Below are 21,179 nucleotides of genomic sequence, written 5' to 3' on the forward strand. Positions count from 1 at the left end.
TATACACTATACAGTTTATCATATAACACAAATTAACACAAAAAATGGACTTAAACAATGCAACACCAATACCGTATATTTTAAAACCCCAATAAAACAATAAAACAACTGTTTGTCTTTTTCATTTTTAGCCATGGCGTTGTCAGTTTGTTTAGATTTATGAGTTTGACTGTCCCTTTGGTATCGTTCGTCCCTCTTTTAAAACAATAACACAATTGACACGAGAAATACTTGCAAATGATCAGGATATTATCTGATATATACCAACATTTACAAATATGTACTGATTTTCTTACATTTCATCAAATACCTGAATTATGAATCTATCTAAGATCATCGATATATTTACAAACAACGTGTGTATAAGTTCTATATATATAGAAAAATCCATGGTGATGGATGATCGATTTACCTGTGGCATTTAAACTTACCTTACCTTTTGTATTCCACAATCTACTGACACCCAGGAAAATACATTACACATACTGTGTAGCAAAAAACTTCATTTAGGTATATTATATATACAACAATACCGTCATTTACTCGTGTATCACTGATTTGTATGCCCTTTTGAAAACATTGATATAGAAGGTAAGTAATACTTTTGCAGTATTTGCGATTCAAATCCAATAGGTAACATGTAGTTTTTCATTGTGTATGCATATATGTGTACGTTATCAAACTTAAGAGAACAAATAGTTTTGTATGGAGTGTCGTTTTTGTTTTTTTTCATGTTCAGACGCCTTGGTTTTATAATGGAATTTTGTAATTTTGGCATTCTTATTGTTTTGATTCATTTACGCATCACCGTTGAGTCTTATCAATATTTTTTTTAATTAATAGCAGTAATAAAGATTAATATTTCCTTATTTAAAGAAGAGACTAAGAATAAGTAAAATCATTATTTAATACTTTTGAGATGGTCAATGTTTTCTATTAATTTTGAACGCAAACACTATTTGAGGACGTACTATGTATGTGGTTATGGTCACATAAGGGAAGTCATATAATAAAATGGTATTAACTATTCCTTATGTTAAACCAAATGTATATCTACTAATACTATACATTATTATCTTCAAGTAATACATTTTATAAAGTAAAATCTATTCATACATTATTTCTTTTGGAATTTCAGGCAATGACATCTGTAGACTCAAGTGCAGCAGAAACAGTACCACCGACTGGTTGTAAAGGTGACGATCTCAGTTAATTTATCCCTATATAACTATTATACACAAAAATCTACGTAGTTAATTTCATACAATTGTTCAAGTCGCTGCAGTCAGTATTTTTCGAGGTTTGATTGCTTTCGGATTTTTTTCATTTTTCTTTTACATGTTTCTTGTTTATATTGTACACGAGGGGTTATAGAATTTCAAAAAAAAAAAGAAATATACTTTACAGAATTATTGATTGTAGTACTTACCATATTTGCATAATATTTTCGCTTGCCTTCATATCGTGCTTGAGGGGTTGAGTGATTGCGAGAGAGACAAATATAAAAGTGACAAATATCTGAACGATGAAGTTTAAGTTAATAACAGGTCCCCCATTAGTCATTAAATACAAAGATTTTCCTTCTCCCCGTGAACATTTATAACTTGTGCCCGAACTATTATATACGAGTATTAAGATGGTACAAAGTTGACAAGGGACAATTGCAACTGACTGTTTGATCATGCACGATAAATATCATGAAGATAAATTTAATAAAAGTGGACAGAAACACGACAATAGTCGTCGGTCTAGGGATAAGAACGTAAGGAATGTACAATTGTTATACGTTTTGTAAACATTTTGTATTATTTTCTAGTAGAGGTATTTAACGAATACAATACAACTACAGCTACGCAACAAGGTAACTCTTTACTTTAAATGTGCAATGCATACGTGTATCGTAATTCTTTTAGTCTCTATAACAACCTTATCAAGCATGCATTAGACTTCATATCGATTTTAAGTGCAAAAGGGGCTTGCCTGCAAATTTGAAAAATTAACCAAATTAGACCAATCGATCAGAGTATTACATAGAAAAAGGTAATGTTAACAGCAGATGTCATGCAAATGTAGTGTTTGAGGCTAAAAGGGCATGTTCATGTTTTTTGCTGTATAACATGCACCTCTTTATTTGGGTTATTGTCTATTTTACTCTATAATAGTTTCTATCCTCAATTGTATGAATGAAATTCTCCCACCAATCACTTTTTGAATTAATCCTGCTGACTGGTGTTTTCCTTTCTAAGCGGAGTCGAGTGATATGGAAAATAATTGCTAGACATTTAGGGGGCACTTTGTGTTGCTAATGATTTTGACAAGAACTTAACAACGTCGTCATAGGTAAAATAGCAATCAACAAATTATCAATTGGCCATCTCAACTAGATTGCTTTTCTCACTTTGCCAGCGTAAGCGAGAAAATCAGTCCCGTTGAGATGATCAACAATAATCTATGATTATCTGTCAGTGAATATATGTTTGAAAATCTCGTAATAAAGACATTTCGACAATTTAAAACCTTATTATTAATTCCTTTAAATTATTTTGAGAACGTTTGGTTATGGAACTTCGAAATATTTTAACTTATACTGCTAAACGATATATGAAGGAGGTCAACAATTGCCTGATTACATCTCCTTTATCTATGATATTTCAGAAATTACTACTGCAGCAGTGGAAAACTACACACAAGCTCAGATTCCTGTAAATAACTTTCCTTCTGCAGTTACTTTGCGAAGACAAATAACTTTCGAATGCCATGACAACGACTACTTTGAAATTATAGACTGTGCATTCGTTGGCTTAAATGTAGTATTTCCTGATTACATCAATGACAGGCTAATTATTAGTATGGTAGAAAGTAATGATATCCGTTATTTGGGTATAGACTACCGACCAAGATACATAACAGGTGTAAACAATAACACCGTGGCAGTAGGATGTACACGATACCAAGTCATACAAATAATAGATATATCAAATGACACTGTTGTACGAACAATTCCAACCAGTGGTGAATGCTATGGAATATCATGCAGCGAAGATACATTATATGTTGATGCCAGTGATATAGTAGTGATGGATCTTATGGGTCACGTATTGCGCACATTTCCAAATCCTGGTATTGATCTCGGTTATTTGACAGTAGACGGAGACCGGTTTTTCTTTTGTGACGGATTTGTGCTATTTTGTTGTGATTTAAGTGGTAATGTTAAATGGGAATTTGACAAGGAAGGCTATAAGGATATTTACGGCATGGCAACAGATTCGAAGGGAAATGTTTATTTAGCTAATGCTGACAGTGATAGAATTGTGGTTATTTCCCCTGATGGCACACTTCATAGGGATATACTGACAAGTTTTGACTCACTTGAATCACCAATATCACTTGACTTTGACAAAAAGGAAAACAGATTGGTAGTTCGTACCACTGGTAATGCGAGTGCTTTTATATTTGATGTTGAATATAAGAGCTGATTTGATGTTGAATATAAGAGCTGATTTGATGTTGAATATAAGAGCTGATTTGATGTTGCATATACGAGCTGATTTGATGTTGAACAAAAATATATCATCAACTAATGTAAGGTCATCGACAATAATTGTTTATTAATCATTTTGGGTCCTTTACGTTTTCTGCAATATTTCACTTTGATGTATCATACCAAGCTAACACAAATTGACAACATGATCAAAACCCTTTAAAAATTTAAAAAAAAGATTAATCTGATACAATTTTTAATTTGTTGAACAATGTTGTATATAAAATGTATTAATTGAAAGTGAAACCATGTTTCATATGAATTTTAACTGATACATTTCAGCAAATTTTACGAATGAAAAATACATATTTTAACGAGGCTTCTGTTGAAACAACAAAAAAGGGAATGCTTGAAGAAATCTGTTATCATTTGTTATTTATTTTTCTAGTACATTTTTGTTTCTGGTGAGACATAGTTGCCTGATCCAAATTATGATGCCAATTTTCTGTTTGAACAAAACAAACAAAACAAAGATAATACCGGGCCATTAAAATAAAATTTTGATAAATAATATAATGTTGCGTTTTCAACATCAAATATGTATCAACCCAAAACGCCAATAGAATGTCGGGAGCACTAATGGAGGAATTATATAAGTTGAAGGTTACACGGATTGAGTCTCAGCTTTCAGTAGATGTTTTGTTTTTGTTAAAACGTGAGATGATATTAGGGTAAAAGTTTTGCTCAAATGTTACGTCCATGCTTTTTCAATGGCGTGACGTCATAGAGTTTAGGGGTTTGATAAACAAAGAAACCTATCAGACAGTCGTTACGTTTTACAAAATCTGAGTAGACACTGCAAGCTTTCCATTGGAATGCTGACGATTTGTTGAAAAAGTCTACCTCCAAATTCAACTAATATGCGTCAAAATGAAACTCCAGCATACTGATCACTTGTTCCTGTGTTAAACATAATTTATATTTATGTCACTATAAACATACATAAAAAGTAAAATCACAAAAGTACTGAACTTAGAGGAAAATCAATTCGGAAAGTCCATAATCACATGGCAAAATCAAATAATAAAACGCAGGAAAACCGAATGGACAAGAACTGTCATATTCCTTACTTAGGACAGGCATTTTCAAATGTAGAAAAAAGTTGATTTAACCTAGTTCTATAGTGCTAATCCTTTCACTTTAATGACAGTCTCATCAAATTTCGTAATATTTACATTGATGCGTTAAATATACAGACACCATAGATAAAATAGTCAAAATATGGGTACATCAGTCTTCATCGTATAACTATTTTAAAAGGAACAATTTAACAGAACACAAAAACATCTACTATCTACGAACATATTGATTGATTTGAGTGTCTGACGTCAGAATTTTTTTTATACGTCACAACAAATTGTCGTTCAATGTGCATACAAAAAATTTTGAAATTTACATAGGCAATGTTAGCATACAGGGTTAAAAAATCAACAGTATGTAAGAATAAAATTCAGAAATAGACCGAGATTCAAATTAGTTCAAAAGTGTTATATAGAATTTATATGAATCCAAAAAAAGTTAATTCCACTACGCGATTACATGATTTTAACGTTGGAGGTTCAACGTATATAGTAATTCATAATAGAAATATATCATAATGAAATATAATAGAACAATATCATACTGATGGAATGTTTTAAAGTACAGAGTCACGTTATAAGAACAAACAAAAAAATACAAAAATTCGCATATACAAAACAAACCACCAAAAATGAAAGCCAATACAAACACATTGACAAGATGTATAAGTACCGAACCACGTCAAACAGATATCACATAAAACCATTCAACAGTAAAAGTAATAGTATTAATAGAACAAAGAAAAATGAAAGAACAATAAAACACGTTGTTAAGATGATAGATAACATCAGTTCTCAGAATCTATACATCAGGACCATCGTGTATTATTTGAGAAGTTGATACGGAATATTTATCTCCCTCATGCAAAGGTCTGATTCCTTTCACGGATTTGGCTATACTTTTTGGACCTTTTGGATTATAATAGCTCTTCATCTTTTATATAAGCTTTATTTATATTTTGGCCACGAGCATCACTGAAGAGACATGTATTGTCGAAATGCGCATCTGGTGCAAGAAAATTGGTACCGTTAATGTAATTACTACCACTGGGTCGATGCCTCTGCTGGTGGACTATAAGTCTCCGATGGTATTACCACCCCAGTAGCCAGTACTTCGGTACTGGCATGAAAATACGGATTTTTGTGTTATTAGGATTTGCTGTTACAAAATGATAGAATTTATCATAAATTAAGGAATGTATCTTCCTCATGCAAAGCTCTGATTCCTTTCACGGATTTGGCTATACTTTTTGGACCTTTTGGATTATAGCTCTTCATCTTTTATATAAGCTTTGGATTTCGAATATTTTGGCCACGAGCATCACTGAAGAGACATGTATTGTCGAAATGCGCATCTGGTGCAAGAAAATATGTACCGTTAATTTAATTATCAACAAGGTCTTGGTACCTTCCGATGATTTTTTTTTTAAAAAGGACAAGACGTTCTTTGACATACCCCTGGTTCATTACTTTTCTACTCAGACACTGATGACGTTTTACAAAGTCTGAGTAGGAGCTGCAAGCTCTTGAATATCGAATAAGTTAAATCTTATATTGCATTAAATGTTTTAAGGTTACATACAATTTCTTTTTGTAGTTCAACTATATTTTGTTAATATCAGTTAATGCAATTGACAACAAAGTTGATTTTTTTTTTTACTTGTTACCAAAAATAATATAAAGCACATTGACAAACACAAAATAATTGTCATGCTGTTGATAAATTCAGTTTATGTCGGACTTTCTCAGAATCTGTGATTCTAATATGTGTTATTCTCCAAAATATACATTGTGTGCAATACATTTAGAAATTTCTGCCGATGATCCAATCAAAACCCGTGCAGCCTCTTTTTGAGAACATATTAGTGTTTAATGTAATCAATATTAGCGCTTTTTAACGAAAATATGTACAAAAAGATAACCTTTGATTTCATTTAAGATAGAACTTCTCCTGTCAGTAAATATACCGTCCCAAAATCCGTAGCTTTCGACAGTTTCAACCAAAAAAGGTCTTAAAGCCCATTCCTATCAAGAATTTAACATTTAGGTCTCCAAATGGCCAGAGTGTACTATCTGGCTACACAAACATGTTTTAATGGCGGCTTATGAATTCGTAGCAGGTAACGCTTACAATATCGACCTACCCTGTCTCACTTCTTTTTGTCTAATGAGATTTCCCTTTCTTTATTACACCCAATGAATAGTTTATTCCTTATTTACCGATTTCTTACTTTATGTAACATGAACTCAGTACATTCGATTTCATAAAAAAAAGATTGTTCAACTGCATTAACGAAAATAATACAAAAGGAAAAAAGGAAAAACATTGTCTTTTTTACAGTTAAGAAGTACAATGTGGCTTTTATGGTACTAATTGACTACCAGCACTAGTATGGTCTTTTGTACATTTAATGGTATACTTAAAATGTCAGCTAACCAGGCTAAAGTAGTGTATTGAACTGAAATTACTGTCACTTGAAGCCACTGTGTAGATTTCACATACTAGAAGAAAATGCTCCTTGAAAAAATAAGAAATTACTAAAAATGTGTAACAATTAAAAAAGGTATGTTTTCTGTACTACAACATAGAACAAACATAAATATGACAGACACTTATGAAAAACAACCATACGAAATCATCTGGATTAGGACAGTCAATTGAAAAAATGATTGCGTTAAAATAGCACTAACAACATTTATATTTGAACACGTATGTAGAGACAGATTAGGATTGTTAACCTACTCATCACATATGTCGTTAATTCATACTGCACCAACGAAGTGATTTTGATTTGATTTATGGTATTTTAACGCTTTTTTTAAGGCACCGCATTTTGTGGCAATCAGTTTTTATTAGTGGACGAAGCCGGAATGCCCGGAAAAGTCCACAGACCTTAGTTAAGAAAACTGACAGTCCTAGTATAGATACAAAAAGAAACAAACTTGTTTGTTCGTCTTGAAACGGCCTTGATGATCAACGACCGTATAAGCACAAGACATACTTTGGATAACATACCGATCCAAATCAATAGTAATTAAAAAAAAATGACTGATTCATTTTCAACAATGGCACATCAACTATCAAGTACAAAATGAGGTAATTAAACGAGTATCATAAACGGAGAAGGTACCTGCACAATTTGTTAAGAATTGTTCTGTCTAGCGTTTTGTAGATGATATATTAGGATAAATGTATTTAACATTATTTGTACTATATTAGTACATTACTGAAATTGTAGATTATACTGATGTTTAGTTTCATTAGTCGATTAAAAAAGAAAAATCCAGGTTCATGTTACGATAAATACTGATGGAGTAAACTAGGGATAGATGAATATCTATTTGCTTTCAAGGATATGATCAAGTATATCTTAGACGGCAAAACAGGTTCAATTCACTAGTTTTACTGTTTGATATATACGCCGATCAAATTTAAATGCTTTCTCGTAACACTGAAAACCTATCTCTTTATCAACTGATATAGCATAACATATTCAAAAAGAGAGGCGAAAGATACCACAGGGACATTAAAACTCATAAGTAGAAAATAAACTGACAACACAATGACTGAAGAATGGAAAAGACCGACCTACTAACAATATTATACAATACACAACATATAAAACTTAAGACAGCGAACCAAACGAAACACCAGGGTTGATCTCAGTTGGTTCGGGAGGGTAATCAGATCTTGCTCGATATGTGACATCTATGGTGTCAAGATATAAACGAATCACTCTGAAGATTTTATTGCTTGTAGGTATATATTATCTACTGCCTGCTATTTTTCAGTATTACAAATGATTAATGTAATGAATAATACGCAGGTCAGAATCTTGATTTACATAAAGTAAAGTTCAATATTTCATTACTATCTCAAGTTTCACGTTTGTTGGCCTCTAATTTTGATTTTCGTTTTTCTGCTGTACTAGATAAAATACCATCACATAACAGTGCTTCCGTATAACACTGATAGGCTTTATCTCTAGCACCGGATATCTCATAGCATACTCCAAGTATTGTTATTGAACAAGAAAAAAGATTACCCTGAATTAAATACTGTTCCTTCACTGTTAAATATAAATCATGTAAAGCGTGTTCTTTATTATAAATATCACCAAGATGATGATAGCATAGAAATCTAAGGCAGTGAGACATTACAACAGACGGTATTATCGTGAATTGGTCTTCCACTTCCAGCTTAAGTTCTTTTGGTATTAACGAAGAGTATTTCAAGTACATGACATTGTTTATAACGGCTATTTTCATTCGGTCGATAAATGTCACTTCAGAATGTACATTGTGTTTGTAATAATTCACATGTAATTTACAGATATGTCCGTAACCTATACACACCATATCAGGTGAACATCTTGATAGTACATAATCCGTTATTTTGAGTGTAACGTTGAAGTTTCCTGTAACATAATAGAACGACGCGTATAACAACCAACCAGACACAGCATCTGTATTGATGCCGTCTTGATAATGTTGATGATAACATTTGCGTATGTTGTACGGTTTTACCATTGTATTCGGCGATGGTAGTAGTTGTGCTGCCAATTGTTTGATTTTAAAGTTATACAATTTACATAAACCAATTACAAATTCTGACGATTCGGACTTTATTAAAGATTCAGTCATTGCAAGTCCATTGTAATAAAATTCAATGTGTTCGGAACGAGACATCCCTTCAACAAACCTATAACATGTATAACGTAGAATGTCTAACATGATGAACGAAGACTCAAACTGGGTACCTAATAAACGGTGGTTTTGATTGTCAAACTGAAATAGATTCTGTATTAATCCATCAATCCCTCTACACTTAATACTCTCAAGTACACATATCAGTATCTTATTGTTACTGAAATTGATCTTCCCTAGGAACATATTGTGCTCAGGTATAAAATAGTTTGGACAGGTACAGGTGTTTACCCATGATATTAGTTTATCTAGACAGAGAGAAAAACAATGATGTAATTGAGATAATTGAAATTTGTCAATATCCACTTCTTCCGAAACCCAAAATACAGCCGTCTTTAAAAAGTAAGAACACAATAAATCTTTCACTTCATCTTGTGTGCTAACGATACGCTTTAACATTAATTTGAGTAGACCGTAACATAACAGTTGTGTGAAATTTAACGAATGAACAAGCATTTTCTCTGCCACAGAGAAAGACAATCTCCATAATAAGTCATTATCTGATGTAGTCTTAGGTCCTATAGGTACTAACAAACATCCGTTATCTATGATCCTGTCAATAACTAAATTAGGGGGCCATTGACATCGATGACGGGTTCCCCATGGTATTGCGTTTCGGGGAAGATATTTACTCCGTAGGCAATATGTAATATCGTAAATCTGTCTTTCGTCTGAAAAACATGGACCGTGTAAAAATATCGGCATACATTTTGTAAACGAAAACGAATGCCACATTTTACGAAGAAAGCGGTTAACAGATAAATATAACCCTTTACCACTAGACGACACAAAGAGGGATTCGTTTACGCTTTTACAACGGGCACACGGTGTTAAGAACGATTTTCCATCTTTGTCTGCTACCAATCTAAGTCTAGTAAATCCAGGATAATTGATGTCGTTCTCCATAACACATGTAGTACGATATATTGGGTGTTTAATCTTCTTTACATTATGTATTACATCGATGTCAATCATTTCGTACATTATATCGAAATCACTGCCAGGTAAGTCAAGTCCTTCTGACAGACTCCCACTTGCTATCCGCCTTTTTTGAGGCATAATTCCATTGTAGATCATATCCTGTATGATAAAAAGTCTTTGCCTTTTTCGTATATCTATTTCAGTACCAATTTCGTTTACTAGGCATTCGTAAAAGTATTTCTCCCTCCCTTCATTTTTGAGCCAAAGCAGTTGATCTATAAAATAATATATATATTTATTATACCTCAGTATGATTTTTCTATATAAAAAATAATGAAATAGTTGTGCTATTTCATTCCACAGACTATTTGTCAGTCAATAGTTTCAAAGACTATTACCCCAGTTAATAGTTTCATAATCATCTTTCCCGTACTTTTCATGCTTATTTTTCATTGGACAATAATGATGTCATTGACTATTTTGCTTGGCAACGTCATACCCATATATTGTAAACGGTATAAACTGTTTGTGTCGATTGACTTACAAGAAGCAATTGTAAAAGAGAGAAAATCTTCGCACGCATTTTTAAAGATCTAAAATATAGTACCTTGTTCATAATATGGGTTCTGAAGTAGTATTCTAAAAGTGAATATGCATTTGGTGTATCTTAGCTAAAATGTATTATATGCACGGAAAATTTAACACAAGTATTTCTAGACTAGTCTTGATTGCAATTAATGAAATATTTACAAATACAAGAAGAACTTTAAAAAACGTTTAGTTCATCTTGTGCATGTCAACGCATGTGACATAATTTTCATTTCTTTCAGATGATACTTGTACACTTTTAGAAAATTAGTTAATTTGGTATATAAAAACACTTTATGACTGTGTTTTCAGTATAATAAAACACCTAATGACTGGTTGTGCGGGTAATAGCAAGTGTGTTGTCCCTTCGCATACCAACTATTGCTCTCGGCTTTGCCTCGAGCAATAGTTGATATCTCAGGGACAACAAACTTGCTATTACCCTCACACCCAGTCAATAGGTGTATAGTATATACTTATCTATCATAAAACCAGTTAATGACGTTTGTTATCTGCATGAGATTTATTCCTAACAATATTTCTGATTAAAGCGTCAAAAAGGAGTGACATGAAGACAACATTGACGTCTAGTGTTTTATATTGTAAGACATGTGTGACATTTATCAACCATTGAAACAAAACTTATCATTTTGGAATTCCCTTTGGTGGTTTTCATAGGCGTATAACTGAATAGTTATCAAAGGTACCAGGATTATATGTTAGTACTAAAGACGCACGTTTTCGTCTATATAAGACTCATTAGTGACGCTTATATCAAAATATTTATTAAGCCGAACAAGTAAACAGTTGAAGAGCATTGAGGATAAAAAATTCCAAAAAGTTGTGCCAAAAACGACTAAGGTAATCTATGCCTGGGATAAGAAAATCCTTAGTTTTTTGAAAAATTTAAAGTTAAGTAAACTGGAAATTTGTAAAAATGACCACATTATTGATATTAATGTCAACACCGAAGTGTTGACTACTGAGCTGGTGATACCCTTTTATTCTAATTGGAATGACTGTTTTCTTTAGCATGTGGTTACGATTTACATCTTGGTATCTTTTCTCTTTGTAGAATGTTAATTCTAGTTGATGACATCAAAATCTAGTATGTGACTGTAATTGCCTATAGTTTTAGAAATTAACATTCCAAATAAAACTAACGGTACCAATTGTCTTGCACCAGATGCGCATTTCGACAATACATGTCTCTTCAGCGATGCTTGTGGTCAAAATATTTGAAATCCAAAGCTTAGATAAAAGATGAAGAGGTATAATCCAAAAGGTCCAAAAAGTATAGCCAAATCCGTGAAAGGAATCAGAGGTTTGCATGAGGGAGATACATTCCTTAATTTATAATAATTTATAATTTAATAACAGCAAATTTTAATAACACAACACATCCGTATTATCACGCCAGTACCTAAGTACTGGCTGCTGGGCTGGTAATACCCTCGGGAACTATTTGTCCACCAGCAGAGGCATTGACCAAGTGGTAGTAATACAATAGTAATTACCCGTATTGCAGTCTGTACAATTCTCTAAGAATTCCAGATATTCATTTGACGATTTATCAGGATATCTAAGGTTTGTGATGTATTGTTCGTGTATTTTCCTTCTATCTAAACAAGCTTTAAACATTCGTTCAAACTGACTGATTGTAAGTCCGAAAACATCATTTGAGATAATCATCCCTCCTTCTAACATGTCTAACGATTGGTAGAGTAATGGTGTATATCTACGATTTCCACGATATGGAAAACGTTTCACACCATATATATCCCAATAGGTGATTTTCCACATTCCAAATAAATTAGCATCTTCATTACTGACTTGGTCTGTGGAGTTTGCGTTCATGATGCCTGTAAGAAAAATTTTGTTATATATAATTCCGTAACACTTATTATGAAATACTTTCACAATTTCCTTAACTGTTAAAAATATCAAATGATATACATGTACTGAATATCAGTTATTATATAATCACTCCAGGTGTAAACTTCGGTTTTTGAATTTTAACAACAAGTATCAATGGTTCTAAAGTTGTTTCAACATGTATGTGTAATAGAATTCCATGACTTTAATTAACCACATTGTATCGACTAGTCAGATCTAGCGGTTTACATGTTGTCTCTAGTATATATGTATGTGTCTCATTTTTTGAAAAAAAATGTTTATAAAGTTAAAATTACTTTTTACCATTTTTTTTAAATTTTAATATAATTAATGAGATGTGAAATGGTTGCCTGCTACAAAAGTATCCATAGTTTTGTTGAATGTTATTTCTATTAACTACCGTCAACTTTGAGCAAAACCGTAGCGGTTAGAAAGCTATACAGGAATCCAACATGACAGAATAAGAATAAATTCAAACAAAAAAAAAACGCAACAAACAATAGTCTGATATTATAAGTGATGTCTACACGATTGTGATCGATTCCACTGATAGAGGACGTTTTGTTCCCGATAATAGTTCCATTCCAGTAGTAAGAAATGTTGCGTTGACATCAATTTAATTTCTGAACTTTACTAATTTTTTGAAACACTGATTTGTTTTCGTACCCACAGTATAGTTTTTGCCTTAGCCTTGACCCATTTTTTTTAATGCTCTTGTCCTTCTAACTATTTTGATTCGAGCGTGACTGCTGATTCTTTTGTAAATAAACTCATCATAGATACCAGGACTAACTTTAGTAAATACACCAGACGCGCGTTTTGTCTACCAAAGACTCATCAGGGATGATCGAATCCAAAAAAGTTAAAAAGGCCAAATAAAGTACGAAATTGAAGAGCATTGAGGACCAAAATTCCTAAAAGTTTTGCCAAATACAGCTAAGGTAATCTATGCCTGAGGTAGAAAAGCCTTAGTTTTTGAAAAAAAATGAAAAATTTGTAAACAGTAAATGAAACACGCGTCTGATGTAACACATTACTAGCCTAGTATATTTCATGCGTGTTTATGACAAGACAATATACAAGAATCAAAGATATCATATATAAACGACAACTACTGACTTCTAACTATTATTTCAGGACCAGCACATGCTGAATACGGCGGTATTAAATATGTTTGTTAGCGCTCAACCCTCGAGCTTATAAGGAAACATGTTATGACAGTACAACATAAGAACAAACTGTAAAAGCAGATGTAATTGGCATAACCAACCGCATCCGCACGAAACAGAAACAAAAACGCCTATCATACGACAAACATACTATTTTTGAGATACTCACAAGAAGAAATTAACGAGAAAATTACATCGTCGAGAATAAGTTAAACTGGAATCTCTCCTTATTCAACTACATAAAACAAATTTGAAAATGGTGAATTCAACCGCCACGATATAAGCTGGAAAGGGCAAAACGCGAAAAAAGTATTTACGAAAATAAGGTAGTTTATAGAAATGAAAAGTCAAATGCACCGATTAATACTTGTGGTTACTAAAAATTAGTTCAAACCAATAACAACTAATTGGTGAATGATATTCTCCAAGCCTTTAGCACTAATCAGTACATATCCAGCGGATTAAGGGTACAGACGGCACAAGCATGGCATGTGCAATGGCAAAATAAAACTTCAGGTAGTTAACTGATGTTTAAATCTCTAACATTGAATGAGAAGAGACGAATCAAGGTATTAAACATCCACTGAGCATGCTGAGAGAACTATTTCACTCCAAATGCAACGAGACCGTTTTTTCCGCCAGGATAAGCGTTTCCTGCTACGTTGTTTCATAAAATATTTATAACTTGCCTTTTTTCACTGAGTAGCTGGATATACTTTCCCTTGTTGCTTCTCAATATTACTTGACCAATTTAAAGTAGGAGTTTAAATAAACTAATACAAAGGAAAAAAAAGCTTCCTCATGAAAATATTATAAATACTTATGTTGAAGTTATCTGAGTTCATTCATCATAAAGGACGGATGGACGGTCACTTAAAAAAAGTGTTTCTCACTTTTATAAACAAAATTATAAGGAAATCGAAACACAACATTAGTGAATCATGATTCAACACCGTGTCCTAGTCTCAATTGTGAATGCATACCCCATGTTCATATGTTAACAAGTCGACTGCGTTATAAAATTTCTTATCGTTTGGTTTCTAGTGATATGTTTGCAAAAATGAATGTTTTATGTCAGACACTTATGTAGTAGTGAGTTTTCACATTTAAAATAAACTATCATCTCAAAGCACGGGAAACACGTGAAAAATGAGAAAAATAAATAGAGCCATTGCATACGTTTAATGCTGTCCATGAGTTCCTTTTTGTTATTCTTACTTTTCCTTAACTCTTGTTTAATGATTTGTTCTTTTCGAATTGCTTATTACTATTTACCTTCTAGTGCACGTTAGTTATCTAAGACACTTTTCTATTGATTATTAAAAGGGAAAAAAAAAAAATAATAGGGAAAAAACTTCCTTATACAAGGATGGAAAAACAATTGTTAAGAAAATATTCGATTGTGTTGGTATTAAGACAATGCAATCGAACATTTCACATTATAAGTGTTATACACTTGAATAAATGTCTTTTAACGGAAACCAAACCTTAGTTATCTTAGTTGGAAATCTAAATCAGTTTTGATTTAATACAACAGTTATCTTAGTTGGAAATCTAAATTTGTTTTCATTTAATACAACAGAACCCGGGGAAAATAAATATGAAATAAAGATATTTGTTGGCAATCTAAAAGAATTATTTCCCGCAAAATTTCCAATGGCTGATATCTCGAAAATGGGGTTGTTTATTCCTAAAATGTATTTTTGTGTTTTTTTTTTTTGTGTTTTTTTAAAGATTCATGTTTCTGCGGTTTTCACCTTCAAAAATGGAGTACATTATCTTTTTTATTATAAAAAATGTGCAAATCTTAATCTTATCTATTTTTGTAATTTACGTTTCAACAGTACGTTGAATATTTTACCGGTAGCAGAAGTACTCATTTCAAAACCTTCTTCGTACTAATATAACATGTATAAACCTGGATTATACCATTAAATGCACAGCCGTAAAAGTTCTATAGAATAAAACACATTTTTAAGAAAACAACATGCAATCTTGATATACATCATAGCTAAGCACTTCTGATAACAAAAAAAATAACGAGCTATTAAAGATCCATCAAATTTACATTTCAAATTTAAATTCAAATTTTCTATCCCAAATTCATGTATTTGGTTTTGATGTTATAATTGTTATTCTCATCGGATTTTGTCTAATGCTTAGTCCGTGTCTGTGTGTGTTACATTTTAAGGTTGTGTCGTTGTTCTCCTCTTATATTTTATGCGTTTCCCTCAGTTTTAGTTTGTTACCCATATTTTGTTTTTTGTCCATGGATTTTGAACAGCGGTATACTAATGGTAAAAAATCAAATTGTAAGAATGTAGCAGAAATCATACTCATGATTTAAGCATTGTTGCAATTCAACCCATTAGATAAAGATGCAAAATGGAATTTAATATGGTCAATTGGGAATTTCAAGTAATCGAAAGTACCAATTACCCCTTCAATGTATAACAACTGAGAGGAACATTCCTTTTGTATTGAAACCCCAATTTTGTTATTATCAGCCAATGTTTGTTATTATGTCACTGGTTTGTATAATCATATACATAATGTAATTACGTATATATATAAAAAAAATAATTTGTGGTAAAGCCATCACATAATGTTTTTTTCACGTCTGTTAATTCTCAAAATATATGTAATGAATTGCACATAACTAATCATTTTCGATCTTTTGAATGGTTAGCAATTAAAAATAACCAAGAACATATTATGTTAATCCTAAATGGGATAGCAGTTGTATTCATAGTAAATTTTGCTGCCAACCACAGAAAAAGAATTATTCTGAAGCTGATAAGCTATGCCAAGTGTATGGTTTCCGTTGTACTTTTTGTCTTAACAATATAAAACCGGGATAAGAATACATTTATTCTAAAGTAAAAACTTTAATCAGTGACTGAGGAACAAGCTTGTCTGATAATGTTAACTAAATTAGGTGTTCATTAGAAAAAAAAAACAGTATAATTTGATTTTTCCTCTTTTAAATTGGGTTCTGTTTTACAATATATACTTTAAAAAGTGTAACACTTTTAATAAAATATCGTTAAAGATGTGTTTTAGCTTCGTGAGAAGAAGTCCTCTCAGAAGATTCCAAATACTATTAGTGACATGAGTAAACATGTTTGCATCATTGATATGCTCTGGTCTAACATATGATACAGTTAATGGTTTTATTTGTAATCAAATTTATAAAGTGTCCTGACATTTTTTGTATTTCGTATCTTTAGAATTATCGCTTTCTAAGGCTTTTAATGTTATCAATTTCTATGAAAATAACTCATAGATACTAGGACCAAAATTTTATATTTACGCCAAACGCGCGTTTCGCCTACAAAAGAATGAAAAAAAATGTTTAAAGGCAAAATAAAGTACGAAATTGAAGAGCATTGAGGATCAATAGTTCCTAAAAGTTATGCCAGATACGGCTAAGGTAATCTATTTCTGAAGTAGAAAACCCTTAGTTTTTTTTCAAAATTCAAAGTTTTGTTTACAGTCAATTTATAATTATGAACATATCAATGATAACTCAAGTCCACACAGAAGTGCTGACTTATGGGCTGGTGATACCCTCGGGGAAATAAATCTCCATCATCATTTGTACCAGCACCAACATTTTATATTTACGCCAGACGCGGGTTTCGTCTAAAAAAAACTCATCAGTGACGCTCGGAGAAATAAATCTCCACCAACAGTGGCATCGACCCAGTGGTTGCAAATAACACATCATATAAACCAGGGCCAACAATTTCGCGTTTCGTCTACAAAAGTAAAAACTGCTTCTTTATAACAAATCTCTTGCATGTTACAATCATAAGTGTAAAGGACCTGTGTACATTTACAAACATATGCATATCCATTTTATCCTTGTTATATGGACTCTTTTGGATATTTTTCTCTTTTTCAACTTTTCCAAATGGTCCTATTTTAAATTACGTTTTACTTTTGATCTCTTGGTACTTACAATTTGTTTGCACAAGCAACATTTTAAAACAGTCATATTGTATACAAATTGAAATATTCACGAGTACATTCAACAGCAACCATTACACTTAGATTTGGCCGCATTATATTTCACCTTTTTAAATGATGACGTTTAGTACATCTTATATAGTCAGTAATACATTCCGAAAGGCACTAATCATACAGATGAATACGAGGCATCTATTTATTGACATAAAATAAAATTGTTGTAAATGTTTCTCAATATAAACAATATTGTTAAAATCATTAAATTATACATAAAATCAAAACAAGCTTGCAGCTTTAAATCCAGATTATTGGAAAGCGGAGAACATAGATATCACGAAATAAGGTAACCTTGATCGGAAGGACATGAGTTAAAAAGCAGTGATTATACCCTAGTAAAAACTAACGGCAACTGGATAGAAATTTGAATTTGAAGTGTTTTGATCAAAATGGACTTAATCCGGCTATTGGGAAGTTCCCCCGCATTTGAATCACTCAGTTTCGATTTCTGATTTGCATTTTTATACTTGTTATTTTTTTTAAGTGTTCCATTCACTGTTTTGTAGTAGTTTGAATACTTGTCTGCTCGTCATTTGTGTGTTTGAAATGGTGTTGTAGGATCCGTTTTGATTTGATTTTACCTTTGTTAACTTTGCCCAGTGTTATTGATCCTAGACTGTTCTCGATTATTGTATAATTTTTTCCAAAAGATTATTCTGGGGCACATACATACGTTTGTGTTTGCCTTCGTAATGGTACTGATAGGTTACGTGGTCTGTTTTATTATTCTATTATTTTGATTGTTCATTCAATCATTTTAAAGTAACATATCATTACTCATTGGAATATTCCTCAATTTGAAAAGAGTTACTCATAATAATGCAAATGATAATGATAGAATTATCAAATAGGAAGTTTTAAAATGTCATTGCATCTTCTCTATTTCCTTTCCGTAATTGTTGGGTACGTTCGAGATTTAAGAAAAAAAAAACATTTGGCACAACTATGGTTTTAACCATTGGCCTTTCGTGGTCAAAATTGATATGCTTCTCCAATAATATCGAGGTGATTTACGAAACGTCTACATTTGATATCAAAATTATATGGTTTGAAACAGTATCGTCTCAAGCAGAATAAAATCAACTTAACGTGTCAAACAAACACTGACCATTCAAAGATGCAATCCAAATATTAATCAGCTGCCGTTTTGGATAACACATGTTTTCTACCTTTCCTACTGTCGGCCGGCAAGAGTGTTGAGTATGACTCACGTCTTATTTTAAAGTATGACAATAATTATTTCGGATCATAACTTAAAATGTCAACCGGATATTTTATCATCCTGAAAACAGAATATATACTTCGTGCTCTGACCCAAAGGAATGATTCGTCCCTTTGCGCGTTAGTCCGTTCGTTTGTTCGTCCGTCGTTCGTTTGTCATTCTATCCCGCTTCAGGTTAAAGTGTTTGTTTAAAATTTTTGGCCAAGGTAGTTTTTCATGAAAGTGAAATCCAATCAACTTGAAAATTATAGTTTGGACCCTAATTCAAATATTCGAGTGGGACATCCGTTTACTTGGATACATTTTTGTTTACTTTTCGATTTTTGATATTTGAAATCCACTGATTTATCCATATAGTACCCTTAAAAACGTATGCCCGCTAATTATAGACTACACATTTCTTTACATAACTTTTAGGATATACATTGTAGTATAAAACGCCTTTTTAAAATCTAATTTTATAGTTTGTTTATATTTGTACACCTGCAAGTCGTAATTATCCTTTAGAATTATAGTTGCTGGTATTTAGTGCATAAGATATTATACACCAAAGAAACTACATTGATTTTAAAGATCAGTCAGGGGCGTTACTTAAACAAGTAACCTTTTTTAGTTACTTATATAGGTAATTTTTGTTTTTAAAAAATATAAATTACTTTATTTTTAATTTCAATAGAAGCAAGGACTAAATGTAGTTTTCATGAATTTTTACATCATTTTATATCATAAATTTAAGAATTTGCAAGATTTTAGAGGAGAATAGACATAAAGGGTTACTTTAAAAATAATGCCAAAAATGTTACTTGAATATCTTATTTTGTACATCTTTGAAAGAATCAGTAATAACACGTATTTAAGGAACATATGTAATTGTTTTGGGTTACAAGTTATAAATAACTTCAAGTCTTGGTTAAGTCACAAGTTTCTATCTATTTATATCTGTCTACCTTCAAGATTTTGAAGGAAAACGATATTTTAATAGTCCCAAGAGACCAACCTTTGACCAAGAAGCGTCGATATCAAAGATAAGTGCGTCAGAAAGGCAATTAGTGTTTGAGTAGGATTAGATTTTATATTTCATGGGAAAAATAACCAGAGGACTGTAAAATTTGTTAAAACTAGTAAAATTTGTATAATTGGCCACCTATACAAATAATATTTAGAAAAGTTACTTATATAAGTAATGTTTGAAATAGCCTCGTTTTCAACATTACTTATGTAAGTAATGTTAAAAGTTACTTGTTTGAGTAATGCCCCTGACTGATGATACAATGTGTCTTAAAATCGTATATGAACTATGCAATTATTCCGATAACTGTTCAAATATATATGGTTGACATAAACATTAACAATATTGACTCATCCCTTTAAAAATAACATAATTTAATTGTTCTGAGCAATCAGATAAATGGGTTTTCTTTTCTAAACTTTATAGAATACTATTAACACGGTATATTTGTTATGTGTTTACCAACTATTTGTTTTTCACTTATGCAAATGAATTAGCTTAATAACTGAAACAAAGGGATAAAGGGTAACAATATAAAAAAAAAACTTTGTGTTTTTATAGTTTTACCTTGAAAATAATCAAGTTTACAATTAATAATGTAACCATAACTGTTGACATTTTGTTTTCATTTAGGAATATAAAGGTTTCAGGTGAAGCTTTTAGGGATATTCCAAATACTATTAATTAGTATATTTACTTTTGTTGAAGTTCATGTTATCATATATTTATGATACCATGCGACTTCCTTTGTATCAGAATAACGATGATTTGATAGTTGTTAAGTTGAAATAAACATATGGATTAGAATTTAGAAAGATAATGTGATTCAAAAGAATTGTAGGTTTAGTTTTCAAAAATCACACAAAGTGTTTAGTTATCCATGCAATAAAAGATCACACACTCGCAGAGAAAGAAGTATCTTTATTCAGCAAGATTAATTAACGTGTAAACGAGAATTCACTGCGAAAATGCAAAATACTTTTCAACTTGGAGTTCTTTTTCGACTGGCCTTTTACCT

General features: G+C 31.7%; 1 long non-coding RNA gene across 1 annotated transcript; it reads left to right on the plus strand.

The window, feature by feature from the left end:
* The first annotated feature begins 462 nt into the window (after nt 1–462).
* On the plus strand, nt 463–4,021 carry LOC143074896 (uncharacterized). The gene is made up of 3 exons (XR_012978151.1): nt 463–591; nt 1,139–1,196; nt 2,656–4,021. It is a non-coding gene; the product is annotated as an uncharacterized LOC143074896 (long non-coding RNA).
* The last annotated feature ends 17,158 nt before the right edge of the window (nt 4,022–21,179 follow it).

The sequence above is a fragment of the Mytilus galloprovincialis genome, chromosome 5 (genome assembly GCF_965363235.1).
Source record: "Mytilus galloprovincialis chromosome 5, xbMytGall1.hap1.1, whole genome shotgun sequence".
Classification (NCBI taxonomy): domain Eukaryota; kingdom Metazoa; phylum Mollusca; class Bivalvia; order Mytilida; family Mytilidae; genus Mytilus; species Mytilus galloprovincialis.